Here is a 7,995-nt window from a genome sequence, read left to right as displayed (position 1 = left end):
CTGGATCACACAGGGAGAGAATTGTTCTTTTAATCTTTTTCTTTTTCATTCTTCTGATTATCATAAAGTCTTAACTTGATACTAGTATGTTTTTAAAAAGTCTGTGACACCTGTAACCTCCCCTTTCAACAAAGAGGCCCTGGTAGGTAACACAGAATTTAACTAGAAGGGAATAACATTATTCTATGTTCACTGTGCTGTGTTCATTTTTATAGCTGCCTTTTATTTATGTCAAGTTTGTTTGTTGTTGTTGTTTGAGACAGAGCCTTGTTCTGTCACGTGCCTGGAGTGCGTGATCTTGACTCACTGCAACCTCCGCCTCTGGGTTCAAGCAATTCTTGTGTCTCAGCCTCACAAGTAGCTGGGATTGCAGGTGCTTGCCTCCATGCCTGTCTAATTTTCATATTTTTAGTAGACACAGGGTTTCACCATGTTGGCCAGGTTGGTCTTGAACTCCTGACCTCAAGTGATTCTCCTGCCTTGGCCTCCCAAAGTGCTGGGATTACAGGCATGAGCCACTGTGCCTGGCCCTATGTCAAATATTTTCTTTTATTTGTGATAATAAAAGTTTCTTTTGAAAGTAAATTTATGTAAAAAAAAAGTAAATGTGTTAAAGAGTTATTACATAAAAAGTAATAAAGGTTAAATGCATGCAAGGCAAAAACATAATTGTAATTATAGTGTGTAAATGACCAAGGTCTGGGGACTTTTACTCTAAACCCTTCAATAATCCATATTCTGTCTTGGATCTGTATCCTACCCTGCAGTGCTACATCCACACAGCAAGCACTGTGCTCATTTCTGGAGATCACTCCTTAAGAGCAATTTAAACGCATGCCAGCCTATCCAGAGTAACAGAGAACAATATAACAACAACAGCATAAGAAGAATGTGAGTATAATGGTGGCCTCTGCATGGGGGCTTGAGAGTTGTTCTGAAGAATCTAAAAAGCTGCTTCATTGGTTGGGAGGACCCTATGGGATTTAGTCTTCATGAACTACAAACATGGCACCAATGATAGATAATCTCAAGAAACAGACTTCTGCATAGCATATGGAACTTTCCTATAGCCCAAACTTTCCACAGGTGGAAAGTAGTTGCAAGAGGACAAACCTAGAGCGTAGGAGGCATGCCTGGGTTCCAGTCTTCCCCTCAACCAGGAGTTTTTGGTGAATAAGATTCTAGAGAGCAGCTTAACTGTCCAGCTTTGTGTTCCCCATGTGTAAGGTAAGAGTGTTGGACTTGATGAGAGGTGGGAAACAGGCTCACCTTGGTAATACTGATTGCTTTATAATTTGTGGCCTGAAACTCCTTGTCGAGAAAAATATTAAGCACCATGTTCAGGTTTAGCGGGAAGAAAGACTCACTAGTAGCATCTGCCATAGATATGAGGCATGCACTACCATGTTTCTAATTGCTATGAAACAAGTGATCATTAAGATTCCTCCCAGTTCTATAACACAATATCAAATTCATATCACTTCATCAAGTTTGCAAGTAGGTACACTTTCAAAAGCAATTCCTGACCACAGAGGAATGCTATATTATCCTTAAACATTTTATTACTGCATTCACTAGTGTTAATGTTGTTTATGAGTAGTAATAATGGCCATTTGTGGCTATTAAGGCCTTTTTATTTTTATGAGATTATCCTAAGAGCCTCTAACCATAGAGCAATTTTGCACTATCCTGTGTTCTCAGAAGCAGACTGGCATATCTCTAGGACCTCTGTGAACTGAAATGGAATAATTGTTAAAACTTCCTGGTCTTTAGGTTTTTAATAAATGTGCTGGTTTAGTCAGCCTGTTTGACTATTGAAAGGGAAATTCTATTCTCCCTCTACTCTTCTAAGATTGACCCATACTTGTGAACTGTGATAAAAGGCCTGTTACTATTAAGATGTTTTTAACAAGCACGCCTTCTTGCAAGGGGATTTCCTCCCCAAACAAACTATGATGGTACCTAGTAAATCTGCCTTTACGAGGATTATGTGAGTTTCATTTCATTTCATTTCTCTCCTCATACATAACATGCAGGATAATAGATGATCCAGCACTCGGATGCCATGGAAAGTTCTAAAAAGGAATGCATTTGTCAAGGGCCGCAGCAGACTCTGCCAACTGCTAGTTCAGCTAGATTGTGATCACGCTTCATTTTTCATCAACATTCTGCTTAATTTACCACAAATGTCATTGTCCCAGGGCTGTCAGCCTGGAAAGATGATGCCCTTGTTGTGTGGGCTTCATGGGAACTGACTGTTGAGGGGCTCGAGCTGTAAGGAGCAAATCATCATTTATAATTTCCCACTCTACTTAGTTGAGGCAGGCAGATGCCTTAGAGCCTGACAAAAAGAAGGACTTGAAGCTAAGCAGATGGGCAGGCAAATATCTTAGCAGCACCTGCTGCTGGCTGTGATGGTTCCAGCTACCTGTCTTTGGGGAAGAGATTCTGTGGTCCTTACTGCTTGAAGTATAGATCTGCACTGTCCACTATAGTCACTAGCCACATGTGGCTATTGAGCACTTGAAATGTGGCTAGTCCAAATTGAGATGTGTTGAGTGTATAAAATATACACCGAATTTGGAAGACTTAAAACCAGAATGTGATAATTTTTATATTGATTTCATGTTGAAATAATCATATATTGGATAAACTGGGTTAAATTATATATGCAATAAAAATTAATTTCACTTAATAGCATTTTACCTTTTTAATGTGGCTACTGAAAAACTGGAAATTACATACATGACTGGCATCATGTTTATGCTGGGCCTCATTGTCCTAGAGCCAGAGTATCATGAAATCTCACCCCTTCATTTGAGAAAGAAGAAAACCATGAGCTGGATTAGGCAAGGGACTTGACTGTGATCACATAGCCAGTGAGTTCAGAGGTGGGATGGGTCACCACATCTCTGATTTGCAGACTTGACCGCCTTTGTCCTATGTCATCTTCTAGGGAGAAACACACAAATCTAAGAGTAAGAAGACCTGGATATCATTTCATATTCAATCTCTTACTTGCTGCTAATGGAATGTTAACTTTCCTGTGACTCAGTTTCGAATTTGCTAAAAAGTGTAAACATATCCCACATGGTTAGTTGTGAATCAAAGAAATAAAATATGTGCTTTGGAAATCCTAAAGGACAACACAATACTAAGGCAGTCTAGTGTAGAATTGAAGAGTACAAACATTGGTGCAACTCACTTGTCTATACTTCATTTCTGACTCCACCACCACCACCACCACCACCACCATCATTTTGGGTTACTTAACTTCTCTGAGTCTCAGTTTCCTCACCTGTACTAGTACCTTTGTCTAGAGTGGCTGGGAGAATTAAATGAGTTAATACACATAGAACACTTAGAAAAGTGCCAGGCACGTGGCAAATAGAAGTGTTAGCTATTTTTATTAGCAACGATACTACTCCACTTTTGTGACACAAATTCCTGTGAGTAAAATTCATGGAAAGAACTGCTCCTAAATGTAAGCTCATGGGTAATCACTCACTTTGTGTGATTTCGGGGATAGAAGAATGGCCCAATGCCTCCAAAACAAGGATCATTTTCTCTTGAAAAAGTACGAATAGGATTTACCTAGTAGGTCTGTTGAGAGAAAACCCTATTACACTGCCTGAAAATAAACATGAGCTTTTGACTTTAAAGAAAACAATGGAGACTTTCCACTAGTAGCTTCCTTAGTACCATTAGAATGCATCTCTTTCACTTAAAGCTGCTTTTGTTTGATCCCTCCACCTGTATTTCTTCCTTCTGTCTTCAAAAATACACATAACTCCATCAGATCCAGACTAATCTCTAGACCCTGGTGTTCGTCTAACTTCAGTGCTCTTTCCTTCCAAACACTGCCCAACTGATTTAATTAACTCCACCCATATGGCCCACTTTTTTCTATTCACTTTCTAATACCTCAAATCCCTGGACTGCACCTACATCACTTACTTCTCTCTGAAACAGGTTTTCAAAAGCACCACAAGACACCATGCGGCATTGCCTTTCTCAGTCTTTGCTGTTCTTGACTTTCTGACACACCCTCTCTTTAACTCCACCTTCATGTTCTCCTGTTACTTCTCTGACCATTCGTCTTCTTCTTCTTCTTCTTGCTTCTCTCCTCCACCTTCCTTAACATCCAGCATTTTCTTCTTCACACTGCCCATTCTACCTTGATGATTATTCACCTCATGGCTTCAACCCCCTACTGTGCACATACTATAGATTGTCTCTCCCTTCCCTTCCCATTTCTCTCTCACCCCTTGCCTTCCTCCCTTTTTCTTTCTCCCTTTGTTTTAAACATTCCCAAGTAAATGGCCCTTCTTCAATTGAAGCCCAAGACAAAACACCTTCTTCCTCAAGTTTCTTTTAAATGCCTGAACTCTATTTCAGTTAGAGATTTTAGTATACTCCCAGTTTTTCAAGATTAAAAGCCCAAAGCTTTCTTTGATTCTTTGCTCTGTATTATAACAGGTCTGGGCTTGAGGGCTTACTTCATATCTTATTAACTCTTCAACTCGGACCAAGTTGCTGGACCTCCCTGAGCCCCATGTTTCTCATCTGCAAAAAAGAGTTGTTGTGGGGATTAAATAACATAACACATTCAGGCCGGGCGTAGTGGCTCACGCCTGTAATCCCATCACTTTGGGAGGCCGAGGCTGGCAGATCAAGAGGTCGGGAGATACAAAAAAATTAGCCGGGCATGGTGGTGGGCGCCTGTAGTCCCAGCTACTTGGGAGGCTGAGGCAGGAGAATGACGTGAACCTGGGAGGTAGAGGTTGCAGTCAGCCAAGATCGCGCCACTGCATTCCAGCCTGGGTGACAGAGCGAGATTCTGTCTCAAAAAAAAACCACATTCAAAGTGCTTAGCATAACCTTTTCTCCACATTGACTGTCCCCACTCCAAATAAATCTCTACCTGTTCATCAAGACTAAAATTGTTCATGGTGTTTTTCTTTCCCCTGGCAAATAAGGAATACCCGTTCAATGTCCGGCATTATTTTTATTATTATTACTCCATATTTATCTTGTAGAATTCGCATGTAGATTCCTTTATATATGTAGCAACTCATCACGACTTAAAGATTATTTCTTTGAAACATTTCTTGTGTCTTTTCATACTTTTTCATTTTTCACCTCACCATTTCTACTAGGCTTTTATCGTTTTATAAAAATCTGCATTCAGTTTCAAACAGTGTCGCCATCTTCTAGTCCTTCTGTCCATTCATCTACTCTGCCAGGTTAATTGCACTAAAATTCTACATTTTGAAAGCCTTCCATGGTTTCTCATTGCCTAACATCAGCTAATAATAATAATAATAAACACCTATATACTGCATCATCTGACATAAATTACTTTTCTAGTCTCATCTCTCACTGTTACCTATAATATCCTCCACTTCAGCCCAAGGAGTTTATTTATTGTTCTTTGAATCAACTTTGTGCTCCCACTTTAGGGCCCTTCCTAACAATATTCTCAGAATGCTCCATGTTCCAATCTACCTGACCTTTTGAAACTCTGATTACCTGAAATTTCCTTAGATTTCTTTGGCCTCTACACGTGTATACATTGTCTGAACCTATAGCTGTATCTATATGTCTTGGTTGGTCATGAATCATGTACTGCTTTGGAGCATGACTTGCATTGCTATCTTGTAAGGAGGCAGTAGGCATGGTTAGCAAGCTTATGGGCATTGAACCAAAAATTAGGCTTAAATCTGCCTTCTGCCTCCTACTAGTGTGTGATCTTCAGCAAGCCATATAACCTCTCTGACTCTGTTTCCTCAGCCTAAAAATGGATCTAACATTGCCTACTTCATAAAGATACTACTAGATTACATAAGATTGCATCTAAGTGTATCAGTTATCAAGAACGTAAAAATTCAACTCACAAATGGAAATAAATATTTGCAACTCATATATCTGTTAAGGAACTAGTATCCAGAATATAGAATAACTCTTATAACAATAATGGACAAACAATTCAATTTAAGAATGGGCAAAGGATTTCAATAGACATTTCTCCAAGTAAGATATATAAATGGTCAATAAGCGCAAGAAAAGATGCTCAAAATCATTAGTCATTAACGAAATGCAAATCAAAACTATGAGATGCCACTTAAAACCCACTAAGATAGCCATAATCAAAAAAAAAAAAAGAAGACCCAGGCATGGTGGCTCATGCTTGTAATCCCAGCACTTTGGGAGGTTGAGGCAGGAGGATCACTCGAGCCAGGAGTTTGAGACCACCCTGGGCAACATATAAGACACCCGTCTCTAAAAAAAAGAAGAAAACTAGCAAGTGTTGGTGAGGATATGAAGTAATTTTAACCTTCCCACATTTCTAATGGAAATATAAAATGATGCAGCCACTGTGGACAACAGTCTGGCTGTCCCCCGCAAACTTAAACATACAGCTACCACGTGATACAGCAATTTCACTCCTAGGTATATACTCAAGAGAAATTAAAACATGTTCACACAAAAACTTGTACATGAATGTTCACAGCAGCATTACTTGTAATAGCCAAAAATGGAAGCAACATAGATGTTCATCAACTGATGAATGGATAACTAATATGTGGTCTTCATATAACGAAATGCTATTCAGTCATTAAAAGGAAAGAAGTACTAATATATGCTACAACATGGATGAACCTTGAGGACATTATGCCAAGTGAAATAAGCCAGTCATGAAAGGACAAATACTATGTGATCCCACTGACATGAGGTACTTATGGTAGTCAAACTCCTAGAGAGAGGAAGTAGAATAGTGGTTGCCAGGGGTTGAGAGGAAAGAGGTATGGGGGGTGACTGCTAACAGGTACAGATTTCTTTTTGGGGTGATAAAAATGTTCTGGAATTAGATAGTAGCGATTGTTGTACAACTTTATGAATATACCCAAAAGCATTAAATAGCACTTTTTAAATGGTGAATTTCATGGTATGTGAATTATATCTCTAAAAATAAAAAAGGGGGAGAAGTATGTCAAATAGTGCAATTTGCTAAGTTCCCTTTGTCTCCCATTAAAAATGGTGAAGCTGGAATTCACGATCAAGTGATTCTGATACAAAGACAGTGCTTTTCAAAGCCCCCACTAATCTTGTCTCTCTCATGTGCTGAAGCAGAGGTCTACCGGAACACAGAAACAATGAAACAAGTTTTTCTGATGGTTCTGACATTTTGACTAAAAGGCTTTATTCAGTTGTATGATCAGTTAATGGCAATTAAAGAAAAATATTATTCATATTCTTTGTTCAACTAAATGCATCTGTTGAGACTGTGTTAATAAACCCGGCCAAACAAATGAAAGACTATACACAGATAACTTAGGGGAGAAAGTAAAAGAAACAGGAAGACCATGGAGAATATTAACACTGTTTTTGCCCAAACAAAACACTGCAAACATTGTTTTTGCCAAAGAGATTATGAAAGGTGTTAATAAAAGCAAATTAAACTTGAGGGAAAATTGGATTGGCAAGTAAGTCTTTAGCTGGAGACTGTGCATTAAAGCAAGGATTAAAGGGAAACAGCAAATATTTCTGAAATGCCAGCCATGACGTAATGAATCAGATACACATGGTTTCACAACCCTCCTCTGTCACTTCCTCAGCCAAGTAACCCTAGCCAATTTATTTCATTTCTCTAATCACCTTTTTTCTTTTTGTGTAAAATACAAACAAAAAAATTTTCTCATAAGATTCTTATTGATTATAAGGGTAGCAAGAAGGTACACTAAATGACAGCTCTGATTATTGGTTATTACACAGGCCAGGAATGATGGTACACAACATTTGGGTGGGGGTCAAATGACAGTACCCACTTTGAAGGGAGGGTAAAGTTTCCTGATGTCAAACACAGGCCACTGAATATAGACAGATCATCCCCTAAATGCTCTATTGATTGGGTCTTTTTTTTTTAACTTGAAATTTTAAAGGCTCACAAAGAGGCATCTTTGTTTACCGTTGGTGAAAAAAAATATAATATAT

The 7,995-nt window shown here is 38.8% G+C and overlaps 1 long non-coding RNA gene across 1 annotated transcript; it reads left to right on the top strand.

The window, feature by feature from the left end:
* The first annotated feature begins 1,092 nt into the window (after positions 1-1,092).
* On the top strand, positions 1,093-2,595 carry LOC134758466 (uncharacterized). The gene is made up of 2 exons (XR_010133682.1): positions 1,093-1,227; positions 2,037-2,595. It is a non-coding gene; the product is annotated as an uncharacterized lncRNA (long non-coding RNA).
* Positions 2,596-7,995: the final 5,400 nt, after the last annotated feature.

Source organism: Gorilla gorilla, chromosome 4 (genome assembly GCF_029281585.2).
Source record: "Gorilla gorilla gorilla isolate KB3781 chromosome 4, NHGRI_mGorGor1-v2.1_pri, whole genome shotgun sequence".
NCBI lineage: Eukaryota > Metazoa > Chordata > Mammalia > Primates > Hominidae > Gorilla > Gorilla gorilla.
Note: the sequence above shows the minus strand (reverse complement) of the source record. Positions and strands in the feature narration are given on the sequence as shown.